The sequence below is a fragment of the Tenrec ecaudatus genome, chromosome 8 (assembly GCF_050624435.1).
Source record: "Tenrec ecaudatus isolate mTenEca1 chromosome 8, mTenEca1.hap1, whole genome shotgun sequence".
NCBI classification, from domain to species: domain Eukaryota; kingdom Metazoa; phylum Chordata; class Mammalia; order Afrosoricida; family Tenrecidae; genus Tenrec; species Tenrec ecaudatus.
The window spans coordinates 17,526,957-17,545,551 of record NC_134537.1 but is presented as its reverse complement, the minus strand read 5'-3'; the positions used below and the strand labels follow the sequence as shown (position 1 = coordinate 17,545,551).

Sequence of the window (18,595 nt, the reverse complement as noted above, 5' to 3'; positions counted from 1 at the left end):
GAAATGCAAAAGGGGTTGTTATAAGCCTCTCTCCACTCCTGATATTGCCTTATGCTTCATATAATCCAGCTTCTTGGGATCCTCACTATGTGGAAAAGCATATAATGAGGAATTAAAGGATTGTCAGTTAAAAGTAAAATAAAATGCAAGGGAGAACCTGTAAAAAAAAATTCTGTTTTTTGGGGGGTACCGCTTAGTATTCCTGTTGTCTGGTTACCCCATTAATATTATTTGCAAAACACAGGAGAAAAACAAATAAATAAACAAACAACAAAAGAGTTTATTGCTCTTCAGTGCTAGAAATAAAGAAACTTGAGCCAAAGGAAAGATTGAGGCAGAAGGATTATATTTAGGGACCAAATGAAAAATTGTCCATCTCCTACTACTATACCTCCTCGTGTAACCTTATTCCCCATGCCTACTCCCCCACTTTAAAGATGGAAATTATTTAATATGTGCAACATTAAGACAAAAGGTAACAGATTTTTTGCTATGTTTACTTGTTTGCCACACAGTATCTTGAGAATACATTCCGTCAGGCCCTAAGTATTCCCTAAAGATAAGACAACAAAAATGAAAGGGTTTCTGATAAACCAGATGCTGCTCTCTATCAAGACTTGAAGAGAATGGACCTGTTTGGAGCATCCCAGGCCATGCCCTCCATGCATACCCCTTTCTTTCTTATTCCTCCCCTCTCACCATGTCTGCCTTCGCAGAGCCTCATATTAGTGCAGTTGCAGCATATCTGCCAGGAGACCTGAAGAACCGAGGGAGAGGGCACATGACAAATGATTTTACAAGAAGAAGCGTTCATTTTCACGTTTCTGTAGGGAAGTTTGCGTGGTCCACCCACACCAGGATAACTTCCAGGCGTGTGGGCACCGAGCAGCGATAGCTAAACTCTTGGGGGCAGAAAATGGAGCGCTTTTACCTAGAGGTATGGAAACTGCAGTAGACGTGATAGTCAAAGGCAGCGCTGACGATGGAAACCTGCACTGAGGACTGGGTTGGTGAGCATCCGGAGAGTCAGTTGAGACAGGCTTCTGTTTTCTGCCAGGCCTGGGACTCTCCAAAGGCCCTCCTGCTCCCATCCCAGAGGACACTCATTGGGCAGATGGAAGTGAAAGGCTTTGTCAGTCTACACCCGGGAGACCTGATTGGATGAGCTAAGGGAAACCTATCTGGTGACCTTGCTGACTAAGTAAAATCGACTGTGGTCTGATGGACCACACTCCATGCTGACACAGATGCCACTGTGCCTCTGTGGCGCTTTCCCTGGACTTTTAATCAGAAATCAGTTGGAGCTGAACTTCAGAGTATCATGGAAATTACACAATGTAATTATAGCCTCCGTGAACTTGGCATTTCTTATCATTTTCATTTGCCCGAGACAAAAGCACCTTCCATCAATTGAACTGAGTAATTACTATGTCCTATCTGGTTGCTGTGAGTTGGAATCAACTCAATGACAGTGAGGTTTTTATTTGCAGTCAGCCTATATTGTAAAAGGCGAAAGATTTATGCGATCTGAAGAGAAACCAGAGTATGCAGCCTATATTGTTATAAAGCTTTGCTATCATTCTAAATGACCAAACATTTAGGTGCATTGAGATTTTTGATGAGTTTGACATTTTTTTTCAGGGACTTCCCTTCCACCCCGCCTCCCATCATATTCACATGGCTTGAAACTTGAATGTGTCACTGAAGGAAAACATACATAACATATTCTTCTGTCAAATGTACCTAATTCCACAAAGATGCTCGCATAAGGAAATCATCATTTTTGAGGAGTTTGTACAGATGGCTGTTCTGCCACGCTCATTGGTGTTTCCCTGAGAAAACTCTTCCACGGGGAAGACCCAGGTTCAGTTCTCATCCCATTCAGTTCCTCAGGGGCAGCCCTCACTCGTCTGTCCATTGAGATTTTTATGTTGCAGGATGCTGATTGGTTTCAGTGGAGTTTCTGGTAGGAGATGGACTAGAACTGGGAAGAAAGGCCTGGTGAGCTCGTTCAGAAAGCGCGCCTGTGAAAAGCCTGTACATCGTAATACTCCAATCCTTGACCGAGTAGAGGCTGATGAGGCTGCAGTGGAAAAACAACACCCAAATCTTCAAGGTTTAAAACACAGATGGATATTTCTTACTCGCACGTCATGTCCATGTGAGGTAACTTGGGCCTTTGTCCATAGTATCCTCACGTGGACATCCAGGAGGATGGAGGGGCCGATACTTGGCATACTTATACTTGCTGTGCCCCGAGGAACGAGAACCCGCTGAGTCATATGTTGGCTTGTAGAGGGGACACGTGCCGCATCTACTTGTCTTTCATTCGGCAAAGTAAATCACAGCCGTAATTGAGGTGCCATGTCTTACTGCCATCGAGTTGGTTCTGACTCACAGAGGCCCTGTAGGACAGGGGAGAACTGCCCGTGTGGGTTTCTGAGACTAACTTTTTACTAGCATAGAAGGGCTCATTTTTCTCCTATGAAGTGGTTGGTGGGTTTGAACCACTGATCCTGTGGTTAGCAGCGCAACTTGGAATCCACTCTTCCACCAGGGCCCCTGGACAACACAAATTGTAGGAATGGACTTGATAGAAAGGTGTATCATACAACAGTGGCTCTCAACTTTCCTGATGCCACAGCCCTAAAATTATTTTGGTTGCACCTTAGTAACTGCAATTTTGCTAGTTATGAATCATAATGTAAATATCTGATATGTGGGATGTATTTTCTTTGTTACAAATTGAACATAATTAAAACAGTGATAATCACAAAACAGGATGTAATTATATATTGTGAAATGTTTATTTCTTATGATAAATCAATGAAATTTTGTCTTGAAGCGTGGTATAGCATTGGTAACAGTCTTCATGTCAGATACTCATCTGTGGGCATCTCTGCATGTGGGCCAACCCACCTGGAGATGGATAGAGGCACGGTGTCTTGGTTCCTAAGACCATTGGAAATATGTGTTTTCTGATGGCCTTCGGCAACCCCTGTGGAAAGGTCATTCGACCCCCAAAGGGGCTGTGACCCACAGGCTGAGAACCGCTGTTTTAGAAGAAGGGGAATAAAGGAATTTAGAAAAGGAGAGGAGGACCTGTATTTCACTGCTCACCGGCTCTGCAGACCACATACTGCAAGGGTAAAAAGTAATTGCTAAATTAAATTGAAAACAGATTCTGTTAAAATAAATGAAAATAATTGTTTGCAGGTGGATGATTGTGTAAGCTTTTTATTATATCAGAAGTATCTTATCCAAAAATTTTGATAAATGCAGAAAGTGATCAATTATCTGGAATGATTTACTAATCCAAATTTATTTTTACCCTTAACTTAAGGAGATAGAGAAAAACCACAAGAAAAAAATATATCCAACAGTATGTACTTAAAGTGATAACTTGCTTCAAGTTGATAGACTTCATTTTAAACTATATTACTCTATGATAACTCATTTACAAAAAATGACAACTTTTAGGCAGGCAATAATCAGAGGGAAATTCAGTTATTGTGAGGGTACATGTTGTACAAGGAAAGAAATTGGATTTATGTGTTTGAAGCGTGTTCTTATAAATAAGATTTAACATCGTCTTTTAAAAAGAGGAACATTTTGGTTATTTTATTTAATATAACTTTTAATTTTCAATAAATAACAAAGAATCCTTAAGTGGTAAAAATTGGCAAGGCACTTGACTGCTAATATAAGTTGGCAGTTTGATTCCACCCAGAGGTGCCTTGGGAGAACAGGCTGTTAATCTACTTTTTAAAAATCAACCATTGAAAACTGTGTTAGTCTGGGTTGACTACAGAAACAAATGCAAACACTCATGTGTATAAGAAAGTTTTATATACAAGAACAATTGAATATTGAGAAAACATCTGACATAGTTAGTTTATTGTGCCAACTTGACTGATAAACACATGTGGGGTTAATTGAAGGGCAGAGAGATAAATGGCTAGATGAGCCTCATCTTTCGAGTTCTCAGGTCTCTTGTGACGGTCGGACCAAGGTGCAGCTGCCTTAGCCAGTTCCCTGCTTCAGCTCCCAAGGCTCAGCATCGCTGAGGAGAAGTCACATGGACCTACCCCAATGCAGACCTGTGTGCTGGAGTGACCCCTGCCAGCGCCGAGATGCTTACACATTCACTGACTCAGCTTTCCTTCTACAGTTGGCATCATGGTGTGTGTTTTGTGAGATGGAGGAGAACTTTGTGGATTGGTGTCGGACATATGGGTTAATGGGTTAATGTTGGACTTGTGGGCTTGGGCAGCACTGGGTTGAGATGTTTTTTGATGTGCACTTACCCTTTATATAAAACTCTCTCGTATACATGTGACTTTCTGTAGATTTGTTTCTCTAATGTACCCAGACTAACAGAACATCCCAGTCCAGATAAATTCCTTAAGTCTGATATTAGCCCATATGTCTGTCCGATACTGATCTATAAATTCTTCTTCAGATTCATGAAACACATGCGATGATGCTGAATACAGGAAGATCACAGGCTGGTGGATGGAAAGTCTTGTGGATCCACTGGCAGTGGAAGCAACTCAGTGCTTGGGTGGGTCTCCGTGTGGCTCCTCCAGCTCCAGGGCTCTCGCGTAGCTCCACGTGTCTTGTTATCAGGAAGACGAAGCAGAGAGAGTGAACTGGTTATCGCCATAGCACCTCCAAACGAGGTCATCAATCCGTGATCTTTTTGACAGGCTAGACTCCATCCCTTCACAAGTTGACAGGAGATTATGTAACTGCCACAAGACACCCAGTAGTGCACCCTGACAAACATACCACAGCAATTAGAGTAGACTGTGGCAGCTACTTGTTTTGTTTTTTTAAAAAGACGTGTTATTGGACAGCATGCTAGAAACTCCAGAGTTCTGGATCAAGTCTTTGCTCTAAGACCAAATAATTGTGTGGCTATATTCAACTCACATAGCCCAATGGGGACCAGTGTTCTTATGCATAATAAGGAAGGTTCATTTAAATGAATTCTAAAGGGCTGAATTCAACTCGCGACTCCATCAGTGAAAGACCTGGCGAGCCTGCTTCCATCGAGATTCCAGCCTATGGGACAGTCATATGCAGTTTCCACGAGGCAAATCAGCTTGAAAATATTTAATGACAGCAGCAGGGGCTCCTGTGGTGCAGCGAGTCGAATCCCCAAGCTGCTCCTTGAGAGAAAGACGAAACCCTCTGCTACCTTAGAGGTTTACAGTCTCGGGAAACACAGGGGCAGTTCTCCTCTGTCCAGAGGGTCACTATGAGTCCAAATCGGCTCAGTGGCAGTTAGTTTGGGTTTGGGAATGACCACAATAAGATGGATGTTGGTTCAATAGTAGAATTCTTGCCTTCCATTTAGGAGACTCTGGTTCAATTCCTCGTCCACGAACCTAAAGCCTGACTGTCAGTGGAGACTTTGGTGTTACTATGATGCTGAAGAGGTTTCAACAAAGCTGCAAGACTGAAATAGCCTAGAAAGAAAGGCTGGGCAGTCTACTTCAAAACATCAGCTCATCATGAGGATGGAGGTAGGACTGCCTCATGTCTTTTCATTTTACATGGGAATACCATGATTCAGAGATTGGAAGTCAGCTAAACAAGTTAACCATTTCCATAATGCTTATTCATCTATGATTCTAGAACGTAGTATCTCCTGGGCATCCTGGTTCGCTGAGGTTGTAGGCAACTTTAAAAACGTCTCTCTTGTTGGATGCTGTGAATCTTACAGCCTTTTCTTTGTCAGCAAGTTCTGGGGCAGGTCAAGTTCATGCTCTATCATTGTGCTTCACTATCTTCAAGGGTAAAGTGCTATGGTTGGTGACACGAAGGGGCTGCTAGCTCAAATAATCGAACACATCTAAACCATTGAGAACACGGGGGAGGCTTATCAGCAGAAGCTCGGCTGACATATATACAAATATTCGACAGAAAGTTTGTAAGTTTGAGAAGGCAGTTTCTATGGTACTTTTGTCTCCCAGGAGGAAATGCGAGCAGTAAGAGGCATTTTCAAGGAGATGGGCCAGAGCTGTGATAATGACTTTGGCCCTGGAGCATTGTTTTCATCTGTGACATTTATCATGGAGCAATATGCAGGATCTTGACTGGAGCCTCACGCTGTGAAGCACAATGAATGTAATATCTAGAAGACAAGAGAGAACAGATGTCGCTGGGTTGTACAATCCAGCGCAACGCTCATTATCCTTATGAAAGGAGCGACTATCAAGCTTGAAAGACGGAAAATAGATGCAGCCGAGGTGGTCAGCATTCTGCCTGGGTTTTAAAAGATGCCTATAATTTCTGTACCTGGGAGTAGTCATTGTGAAGTAAGTTGTCATTGTGCTAGTTCTTGTAACAGACAAGCGTCCCTTATAATAGGCCGTACAGCCTGACTTTTTCCTCTGTGGAGATGTTTAATTTTGCTCAAATGATATTTCTTGGGCACCAGGCAAAGGAAAGTTAGAGTAGAATGAGGTGGCCAGGCACTGGTTTCCCCAAGATACAGACTCGTGTTTTCATTATCTTACTGTAGAGACGATGGAAGTGTAATACACAAATCTTTACAAGAAGCAAGAACGGGAGACCGTTGCAAAAGAGTGTCATTATTTTCAACATATTTATACTACTTGAAAGCTCGCCTTTTTCCCTGCTTGAATGTTGTTCCTTTTGGAAGATTGAAACTGGCTGCTGAGTTTACATTGCTGCAATGGTTTCATTTCTAAGTTCTTGGACCCCTTGTGATTTGAGCTGATGAAATCTTTTGTGATATTTTAATAGGAAAGAATAATTTTGTTTCTCTGTGCAAAATTCTTTTATTATGGAAAACTCTCCGTGTTTGGGACGTTCTGTTCTGCCACAGCAGCCAGATGGTGAAGACAGGAAAACGCAGACCCCAGATCCTATGCTGAGTCAAAACCCCAGCTAACAAAGGGCTCTTTATAGTTTCCATCCTGTGAGAACAAACCTTTAATCTTTTTGCAGATATCCAATATCAAATTCTTCCTTGTTTTCCTGATTCCATCTCCTGCCTGTGCTCAATGGAGCCTCTTTTCAGATGTATATTTACTTACCTGGTTTAGGTAATGGCCTCATTTGCAGTATGTGTGTTTACCCTCTTGCCAAAGGCATATTTGACCCCAGTGACCTTTACTCTTATTTCAAACTGAGCATTTGCATCGCTTCTCAAATGAATATTGCTAGCCTTTTGAAATGTGTCTATATCCCCTGTGGATTCAAAAACAATTCCTAACAAGTTGTAGGCTAAGAGATGCTTGGGGCGTGGTTCTGCATAAAATAAAGCACAGGATATTATGCGGGTTTGAGGCAAGACTCTTGCCTGACTTCTGGCCAGCAGTTGCTTCCATCACTTCTTCCTGTGCACAGATGTTTTTAACGAAATGGAAACGGTCTTATGTATAAAAACAATCATCTGTGGCCTGATTTCTAAAAAAGCACGTAAAACACCAACTGTGACTTTGAATGATCATCCACCTTTTAAAACTGAACTTTTTTTAACGTTTGGAATAATTTTATTTTTTATAAAGGGCACAATTGCAATAGTACTTTTTAGATTTTCTCCAAGATGTTTTTGAGTAAAAGTCATTTTTTTTATGTAGCATACATTTTCCTTGGGCTGCAAATCTTAAACAGCCTTTAAAATGAATCGACAATTTAGAGTACACGAAATGGCATTCTAAATTGTGGCTTGAATGAATGCAGTAAAAGCCCATGGGTGGGGGTGGAGAACGAGAGAGAGAGAGAGAGAGAGAGAGAGAGAGGGAGAGAGAGAGAGAGAGAGAGAGAAAGAGAAAAAAGAACCTGTTTAGGGCAAACCATTTTAACCTATTACCTTTCCTTGACTGGGTTCACTAGCTATACCCTTCCCAGACTAACTTGCTGTCCTACCACATTCCATGTCTGAAGTGTTGGATTCAGGGTGGATTTTCCTTGTCAATGGAAAAACACATGGATATCCCTGATTCTCTCATCCAAATTGCCCACTCAACTAATAACCATCAATGGATGTCTTCTTTGATCCTCATCCTTTAACCTTGGCTTGCACACACAGGATCACTGGGCAGTTCTTCCATTGTATTTTGAAGTCACCCTTTAAATCCTTAATTTGAAGCAAAATCCTTAGGTTCCACTCTTAGGATTTTGTTTTGTTTTTAATCAGTGTATAGTCAGCAATTTAAAGTAAAAAAAATCGAAACAGCATGCTTGAATGTAATACTCAAGCTCTCAATTCTTCCGATGGATTCTAATAGGATATATTATTTATTATTATTAGTTTTTTTAGAGAAGGTTGGGAGGATCTTTTATTTTTCCTTTGAAATGAAATGATTATAAAATCACTTTACTGGGAGTTCTTACAGATATAACATTCTGCAGATCACTCACATCAAGCCGTGCTGTACATTTGCTATCATCACCAGTTTCAAAACATTTTCTTTGTTCTTAAACTCCTTGATGTCTGCTCCCCTTATCCCTTCCCTCCCCCCAGCTTTTGGTTTTGAAAGTAATTTTTAGTGTTCTTGACTTGTGATCTCTTCGATGAGTTGTCATCCGGGATGTGTTGTACCTTTTTTGTGGGTGGGGGTGGGAAGCGTGTGATATGACTAGCTGATGGAGTTATCAACGTGCTCTTTGTTCCCTAACATAGGACCACCTTTTGTGCATTGGCAGTGGGTGCTGGAGAGCAATGTGTAGTCTACATTGTCCCGGTGTTGAATTCAACACCTTTCTTTGATAGATCCTATTGCTTATGTTGTTAAATCTTACATCTCCTTGCCTTTCTTTTCTCCTTTTATCTATTTTGTATGGAGAGTAGTGTACAAAGTTTTCTAGCACATTGAAAAGATTTTATCATTGTGTTTTTATGCCTAACTCTTTGCATCTTTTTTCTAACAATGATCATTATTAGGTAACTCAACTCTCCAAGGGCACTGGTGGAGCAGTGGCAAACTGATCTCAGCTGCCCTGCAGCAGAACGATGTGGCAGCCTGTGCCTGGAAAGAGTTAGAAGCTCTAAGGGACAGCTCTACTCTGCTCTAGAGGGCCAATGCCACTTGGAATTGACTGGACAGTGGATTGTTTGGTTGGTAAAGAAATCCTCCTTATTTGCGGTCGATATATTCTAGAAAGTCACTGTGACGTTGAATTAGCGAATACTGAATTATCACTCTTAAGAAAAATACAGGGAGCCGGCCGCACGCGGAGGAACTGAGGAGGCCGCTCTGTTGCGACAGAGGCCAAGCAGCGAGGCCCGGCTCCTTGAAAGAACAGTAACCTGCCCCTGGGGTTCACCATGCCCTCCGACCTGGCCAAGAAGAAAGCAGCCAAAAAGAAGGAAGCTGCCAAAGCCCGGCAGCGACCCCGAAAGGGGCACGAAGAAAACGGAGATGCTGCCACGGAGCCGCAGGTAGCAGAGGAGAAAAACGAGGAGTCCAATGGCAGTGAGACCACGGAAGTGGATCTGCTGACCAAGGAGCTGGAGGACTTTGAGATGAAGAAGGCTGCTGCTCGAGCTGTCACTGGGGTCCTCGCCTCTCACCCCAACAGCACTGACGTCCACATCATCAACCTCTTGCTCACCTTTCATGGCCAAGAGCTGCTCAGTGACACCAAACTGGAACTAAACTCAGACCGACGCTATGGTCTTATTGGCTTAAACGGAATTGGAAAGTCCATGGTGCTCTCTGCTATTGGGAAACGGGAAGTGCCCATCCCCGAGCATATTGACATCTACCATCTGACCCGGGAGATGCCCCCTAGTGACAAGACACCCTTGCAGTGTGTGATGGAGGTGGACACGGAGCGGGCCATGCTGGAGAGGGAGGCCGAGCGGCTGGCGCACGAGGATGCGGAGTGTGAGAAGCTGATGGAGCTGTATGAGCGCCTAGAGGAGCTGGATGCCGACAAGGCAGAGATGAGGGCCTCACGGATCTTGCATGGGCTGGGCTTCACCCCCGCCATGCAGCGCAAGAAGCTCAAAGACTTCAGTGGAGGCTGGAGGATGAGGGTTGCCCTCGCCAGAGTCCTCTTTATTCGGCCCTTCATGCTGCTCCTGGACGAGCCCACCAACCACCTGGGCCTCGATGCCTGTGTGTGGTTAGAAGAAGAACGCAAGACATTTCAGCGTATTCTGGTCCTCATCTCTCATTCCCAAGAGTCCCTGAATGGTGTGTGCACCAGTATCATTCACATGCACAACAAGAAACTGAAGTATTATACGGGTAATTATGATCAGTACGTGAAGACGCGGCTGGAGCTAGAGGAGAACCAGATGAAGCGCTTCCACTGGGAACAGGACCAGATCCCGCACATGAAGAACTCTATCGCCAGGTTTGGCCATGGCAGTGCCAAGTTGGCCCGGCAGGCCCAGAGCAAAGAGAAGACACTACAGAAAATGATGGCATCGGGCCTGACAGAACGGGTTGTTAGTGACAAGACACTATCGTTTTATTTCCCACCATGTGGCAAGATCCCTCCACCAGTCATTATGGTACAAAACGTGAGCTTCAGGTATACGGAAGATGGGCCTTGCATCTACAACAACCTAGAGTTTGGCATTGACCTCGACACACGAGTGGCTCTGGTAGGGCCCAATGGAGCAGGGAAGTCGACGCTGTTGAAGCTGTTAACCGGCGAGCTCCTCCCCACAGACGGCATGATCCGGAAGCACTCTCATGTCAAGATAGGGCGTTATTATCAGCACTTACAAGAGCAGCTGGATTTAGACCTCTCTCCTTTGGAGTACATGATGAAGTGCTACCCGGAAATCAAGGAGAAGGAAGAAATGAGGAAGATCATTGGACGATATGGTCTCACTGGGAAACAGCAGGTGAGCCCAATCGGAACCTATCCGATGGCCAGAAGTGCCGTGTGTGCCTGGCCTGGCTGGCCTGGCAGAACCCGCACCTGCTCTTCCTGGACGAGTCTACCAATCACCTGGACATTGAGACCATCGATGCGCTGGCCGACGCCATCAATGAGTTTGAAGGTGGCATGATGCTGGTCAGCCATGACTTCAGACTCATCCAGCAGGTGGCACAAGAAATTTGGGTCTGTGAGAAGCAGACAATCACCAAGTGGCCTGGAGATATCCTAGCCTACAAAGAGCACCTCAAGTCCAAGCTGGTGGATGAGGAGCCTCAGCTCACCAAGAGGACCCACAATGTGTGAGCCCTCTGCCCAGGCTTGGGTCAGGAGATCCCCTGGGGACTTGACAGCTGCTACCCTGACCAGCCGCTCAGGATTGGACCCCAGGGCTACACTCCTGCATTGCTGCAAACCGTTCCCCAGCCTCGCCTGCCCCTCAGCTGGCCTTAGCTGCCCTCATGTGCAGCTGGACAGTACCTGTCCTCTTCCCAGTGACCTTTGTCGGTGTCTGGACTCAGCTGGCTCTTCCCTTCCAGCCCCTGGCTGGTCACCTGACCTGGATACTGATGTAGCCAGAGGCATCTGGGGGTTAGTCCAGGGGCCCAAGCCCTGGATTTGACCCGTGAAAGAGCTTACGATCATCATTTTCTGGATTTTGGTGATGTTGGTGGAAACCCCAGCTCCACCGCCCCCATTCTTTCTGCTTCTCATTTGGAGCTCTAGACCAAGCTTTAGTCCTGGTCAGTTTTTAAATAATGATCTCACTGCAATCTCTAGACCTGCGTGACACCCACAAAGCGTCCAATAAAGGGAGAAGAATCCAAAAAAAAAAAAAAAGAAAAATACAGAACTGGATACACAAAACTCTCAACTCCTAATATTTTCAGTAGTTGTCCAAAATGCAACCTTGTTTTATGTGTACACCTCATGAATTTGTACATATAAGGAATTATCTTTGGTATTGCTTTATCATAACATAGCCAAGAAGGGCTGAACATTTTCTTGACTCTGCATAATATGACCAAAAATTCTTTGGTTTTTAGCCCGACGACAGTACCGTCCAGGTCATTTTTCCATCAGTTGTTGTCTCATAAATACATACATTTAACCACATTTCCATAACGTCATCCCTCACTGCAGATGTTATTCTGTCTTTCTCTGGAGAAGCCCCAGCAGGGAGAAATACATGTCAACCTGCTTCCATAAAGATTTACAGATTTAAAACAAAACAAAACAAAAGATGTACAGTTTTGGAAACCTTTTGAAGCACTTCTGTACTGTCCTGTAGGACTACGTAAGTCAGAATTGACTTACTGGCAGTGGGAGAGGTTTGTAGTCTCATGTGCAGATGAAATTTCCTCTTTCTTTGTCTCCGTGTACCAAACTGTTCACTCATCATCGTTGAACTGGTTATCAAATGGCACTTATCAACCAAGTGTACTTTTCCTCCAATGCACCCCCCAGCTTCCTTTTATTTAGGAATAGGAACAACAGAGAGTACTTCAGATCCCACCGATGGACTGTTTTAAAAAGTAGCAAACCGCCCAAAGATGCAAAAACAAAAAAAGGAGCCCTCAGTAGAAATCCAGAAAGGAGAGGATGGGAGTGGAAGTCAAAAGGCAGACTGCCACCTTGTTTGATTTTAATGGAGAACATGTGTTTTGGGCTTCTCAAACTTTCGCCACACTGTGCATGCCATGAACGACTGTGGAAGTCCCGCGAGCACTGACTGGGGTGCTACAAATCATTATTCACCAGCAGGTGGATTTGCAAATACAGATGCTCCAAGTCATGAGGGTTGACCGTACATTTTAAATGAACAACCCTGCTTTTTACTGTGTGTGTAATTTGGAAGATCATTTGGGTAAAAGGGGAATCCTAACGACACAAGCAGAAAACTTGCACGGATCTTTGGCAGTGTCCTCTGAGCTAAGATCATTTTCCAGATCTGAAATCACACCTGGTAGTTGACCTGCCAGGGTCAGAAAACAGTATTACACATTGACTCTTTGGTCCTGTGTATCGTTAGGTCCAGCAGCACTTGTCATGAGTGATAACAGTTTTCAAGACCTCCCCTTGGTGAGGAGAGACACAACCCTAAGCAAATGCATTCTGAAACATGTAGAAGAGGAAGCAATTCTCCATTTTCCACTCCTCTGTCACATCCTTCAGAGTACGGTGGTTTAGTGGGTTATGAGTTGGGCTGCTAACTGCAAGATCAGGAATTCAAAACCACCAGCTGATCATTAGGGAAAGATGGGGCATTCTGCTCCCATGCAGACGAATAGGCTCAGAGGCCCATAAGGACAGTGCTACTCTGTTCTGTAGGGTCAGACTCTTCTTTCCGACTGTACTGCCCTCTCTCAACATGAGAGTTGTAATTCTTTCACTTATGTAACTAGAGGCCCTCCCTACTGGCCTTGGTCCTGCTTTGATTATGCAAGGAATTGAGGAACAAAGAAAAGGCTCAGCTGACGTCTCCAGCCTGCCTGGCACCCTTCAGTAAGCAAGTCACATTGGCTGAGTTAGCCACTCACACGTAAACTGACCGGAATACTCCTCAAGTGGACTCTGGTCTCTGTGACAACATGGCTTACTTGAACATGGCTTCAATTCTGCCTCCTGAACCATTCCCAGTGTCCCCAATGCTGAACTTGTGACTTATTTATCTACTCATGAGGCCAGCTAACATCATGGTTTACTTCTAACCCCATAGTCCCTTTGCCTCTCAGTGCTTCTGGATTGAATTTCTGTGCTTGTTAGCCTATTGAAAATGAAACCACCTGCACTCATGACTTAACTCTTAGAACTGATACACGAGGCCACTTGTGTCATCTAGACTTACATATATGCTCCTGGAAATTGTTGTCCAAGTAGAGAAGACAGTAAATCAATAAATAACTTGACTCTTTACTTCAGGAAATTTCTGAAAACCAATTTTTCCTGACAAATAATTTGTTCCTCTGGATAAACAGCTTTCCTCTCTCGACAATAGAATGCACCTAGGGGAAAATAGTTTGCTTATCAAACAACATCTTCAAGATATCTGCATTATTTGATCCACAAAGTCTACGCTACAAAGTTTGCCTAAGCCCTGTCAGTTTGGGGGCCCAGAAAGACTTGCCTTACATCACTTGAGCACAAAATACAAGATGTATAAGTATTCTTCCCAGATCACCTCCTTCTTCGACACAGCTTCAATGTTGAGATGTTGTTTCTAAAATAGTTCTTAAAAAATGCAACATACTTTGGCAAAAATGTTTTTCTGGTATTTTTTTATTTGGGGGGAATTTAACAGGCATCTCCAAGTAAAGAAATGATCTGATTCAGCTGAGTCATATTGTTATTACGTATTAGGTATGACTAGATGCCATCAAGTCAGTTCTGACTCATCACGATCCTGTGTATAACAGAACGAAATACTGTCCAGTCCCATGTCATTCTCACAACAATTCTTACGTTTGAGCCTCTTGTTGCAGCCACTGGGTCAGAATATCTAGACGAGGATCCTCTTTATCACTTCCCTCTCCTTTACAAACATGATGTCCTTCTCCAGGACGGGCCTCTCCTGGTACCAGTTCCAAAGTGTGTGAGACCAAGTCTCATCATCCTTGCTTCTAAGGTGCATTCTGGCTGAACTTGTTCAGAAGCAGAATCGGTCAGTCTGTGGGCAGTGTATGGCATTTCATTATTCTTTTCCAGCACTATTATTCAGCGGCATCAATTTTTCTTTGGTCTTCTTTATTGAACATTAGGTCTCAGGTCATTGCTTTTGAGTATATATAGAAATATTGTTTCTTGGGTGTGGTATGCCTAAAGAAAGGATACAACTGTTTTTGCTCAAAATCATTTACAAAAACTAAGAGTTCTAAATTAGTGGTGAAGGAATAAGGAGGGGGTGGGGTGGAAGTCTTGGTATTTCAAATCTATATCTAGCTAGTTTCAAGTTGCTGTCCCATGAAGCTCCCAATAATCAGTCTTTCTACCCTAAATCCAGTCAGAAGTGAAAGCAGTAGCTTAAGTAAAGCCTAGCGCACTGACTTGATTACTCAACAAAGTAAAAGAAAAATGGAGACTGTCATCTATTTATTAATGATTAAATACTTGTGTTGAAGCATGCTAACAATTAGGCAAATGTATCAGTTGGTTGCATTACTGAATATTTGCCTTCTTTTCCCACTTAATTTAATCACTACAAAAATAGTGCTCTTCTTTGACCTTCGATCACTTTACTTTTATGTAGAGGGACCAGAGTAGATTTGGCTTCAGCCACAGAGGAGCTCACAATTAAGTTAAGGAAATTAAAGTGAGACAAGACTTATAAGTTAATCCTTAGTTATTTTGGTAGCATTTGTAGGAGAGATGTGGCATGAGGATGTTTTAGCTTTCTTCTTCTTTTTTTGTTGTTTAAACTTGGGAACTAGTTCAACTTTATAAAATGTTAATCTAAAACTTAGTTTAACCATGTTTCTTTCTGCCCATTTCTTGTCCTATGTGAAAATGCTCTTCTCATAAACTAAGTCAAGTTTGCCTGGCTAAAGGGGTAAGGTTCTAGGTTTCATATGTGAGTAACTGGGAAAGAGAGCCGAGAGGAGCATCCTCGGTCCAAGTACTGTGGAAAAGAAGAAGATGCAGAAAATCTGAAACACGGTGGCTTTCAGAACGTTCATGGAAAATGTTCCTTATCTTTCCATGCCAACCCCTTGTTCCTATTCTTACTTAAGTGACGTTGTGTATAACAATTCTTGACACCTTCGCTCTCACTGGAAGTTCTTGGTGATGATTTATCAGCATGCTATCGTCTCTATGTCCCCTTTCATGCTCGATTGTTGTGCTTGCTTTTTCCTCCAGATCTTCTTTATTGCCACAATTTTCCATAGCTCGTGTGCATTTTGCTTATGATATTTAGTCTCCCAAGGTTCGTGTTCAAATGTGGTTATTCACAAAGTTTGCAGCTGTTCATTATTTACTCTTATTCTTATCAGTCTTTAGTCAGAATTGAATTACATAGCTCAAAATATCCGATAATAGAATTTTGTTCAGGACTTAGTGACTTATGAAAGGAAATAGTCGGTGCTACTTTTTGTATTAAATAAAAACATTGGAAGGAAACTGTAGTAACCAACCCTTCTCTTTAAAAGGACCCACAGCTGTTATCACTAAACTGTATCCTCTTATGTAGACTATTTCTTGTGGCCTAAATTCAGATGAACCAGATAGGATTATTTTTAGATTTCATGTAATAACTACTTAACATGCGTACATTGCTCAAGTTAGTAGATATGAACATTTATACATACACATTAAGATTTTTGTGAATCGGAATCCATTCTGAAATTGTAGCATGTAGCTCAGCCTGACAGAAATAAGCTTTATTAGAAAACATTTTTATAAGAAGTAGAGGGATGTTTCACTATTTTTCAAAGCCAATCCATCTGGAGCACTAGGAATTGTTAAGCAGGGTTCATCCAATCTATTCATATTTGGGATGGGGCTGTTAGGCTCCATATCACTAGATTATAGCACAATATTCTTTGACTTTTCTCTCACATAAAAATCTAGGCCATCAGGAAATAGTGTTGGTTCTATTCAAAATATATATGCTCAATCCTTTCATTGCCTCTCCTAGTATTACTATACTCTAAGCCAGTTCATTCAGGTCATGGTTGTAGTTTCCTTCCAGACCTGCCTGCTTTGGCTTTGAACTGTCTGTTTTCCACCCAGTAACCAGAGTAATCCCTTCAGAATGAAAGTAGGATCATGTCACTTCTCTGCTCAATACTTACCAAGGGCCAAAGCCTTTTTCTACTGTAACTCAAAGGGCACCACAATCTCACACCTGGCTACCTTCCAGATCCCATCTCTTAAAACTCTCTCCTTGCTCTGCCTGTCTCAGCCTCGTGGAATACTCCTCAGCTGCTCTGTGAGCACCCACACTCTATTCCACCATCCGTGCCTTCGCAATTGCTGTTTTTTCAATGTAGGGCACTCTTTTCCAAATAGCTGCTTGACTCACTCCTTCAATTCCTTCAGCTTTAACATTATTCCATCATAAAGGTCTTATCTTACACTTCCTGCAAATCAGTGCTCCTCATTGGCGTGCATGTTTTTCTTTTAAAGCATTGACTGCCATCTGGAAACACTATCCATTTAATGTCTATTGTCCTTCCATACCCATGTCTTATTGTTGTACGGTGGTAGCTTGCATGTTGCTATGACACTTTACATTATGCCACCAGTATTTCAAATACCAGTAGGGTCTACCCAAGGTGAATAGGTTTCATTGGAGCTTTCAGATTAAAAACAGACCACGAAGAAGGAGTAGACTGTCCATTTCTGGGCCGTTAGCTCCTGAAAATCTTCGGAATAGCAGGGAACAGTGTCAGATACTGAAAACCTCATGAATACCTGGAACACTGATAGAGTGCCGGAAGATCAGCCCCTCAGGCTGGAAGACACTCAAAATATAACCAAGGAAGAGCTGCTTTGAGGCTTTCTCCAAGTAGAGTTGACCATAATGACATGGATGGAGAGAAGTTTGGGGACTTTCATCTGCTGGCGGGGCACAACTCAAAATAGAAAGAAACAGCTATGGACAGCTACTGATAACTGGAACTCAGATTCCTACTTTAGTATGAATCTTGAAAACATTGGAAGTCATCAAAAATAAAATGGACTGTATAAAGATGGGTGTCCTAGGCATTAGTGAGCTGACAGGGACTGATATTGGCCACCAGTGCCAGAAGACCGGACTAGTTGTGAGATGACTCCATGAACATCAGACATACATGAAGAAAGCAATAATTTCATTAAGAAGACAGGAAAGAAAGAAATGATCATAGTGGATGCAGGAAGAGACTCTGAAAATTGCTCTTGATCATAGAAGAGCTAAAGGAAGAAATGATGAAGTGAAAAAGCTGAACAGGAAATTTCACAGGGCATCTCAAGAGGACAAAAGACAGAACTATAATGCACTGTTCAAAGATCTGGAGTTTGAAAACCAAAAAAGGAAGGGTGCTCAGCATATCTTAAGCTGAAAGAACCGAAGAAAAATATTCCAGTCTCCAGTTGAAATACAGATTCGACAGGGAAAATATTGAACAATACAGGAAGCATCAGAAAAAAGTTGGAAGGAATGTACAGAGACACTGTATCAAAAGAACTAGTTAGCATTGAACTAATTCAAGAGCTAACATATGATCAAGCACCAATGGTAATGAAGGAAGAGGTCCAAGCTGCACTTAAAGCACTAGCCAAAAGCAAGGCCCCAGGAATTGATAGAATAACAATCGAAGTGTTTCAAGAAGCTGGTGAAGCAATGGAAGCACTAACTCATCGATGCCAATGAAATTTGGAAGACAGCTGCTTGGTAAACTGACTGGAAGAGATTTATATTTATGTCCATTTCAAAGAAAAATGACCCCATAGAATGCTCAGATTATAGAATGATATCACATGCAAGTAAAATTTTGTTTAAGATCATTCAATCAAAGCTGCAGACGTATATTGACAGGGAGCTACTAGAGGTTACAGCAGTATATTGACAGGGAGCTGTCAGCGGTTCAGGTGGATTCAGAAGAGGATATCAGTGTTTATATTATGTGAATCTTGATTCAAAGTCAGAAAATCTGGAATACCAGAAAAATGTTTACTTGCGTTATATTGAATATGCAAAGGCATTCAACTGTATGGATCGTAGCCAACTATGGGGAGC

General features: G+C 42.7%; 1 pseudogene; it reads left to right on the top strand.

The window, feature by feature from the left end:
• The first annotated feature begins 9,207 nt into the window (after positions 1-9,207).
• Positions 9,208-11,724, top strand: LOC142454788 (ATP-binding cassette sub-family F member 2 pseudogene; annotated as a pseudogene).
• The last annotated feature ends 6,871 nt before the right edge of the window (positions 11,725-18,595 follow it).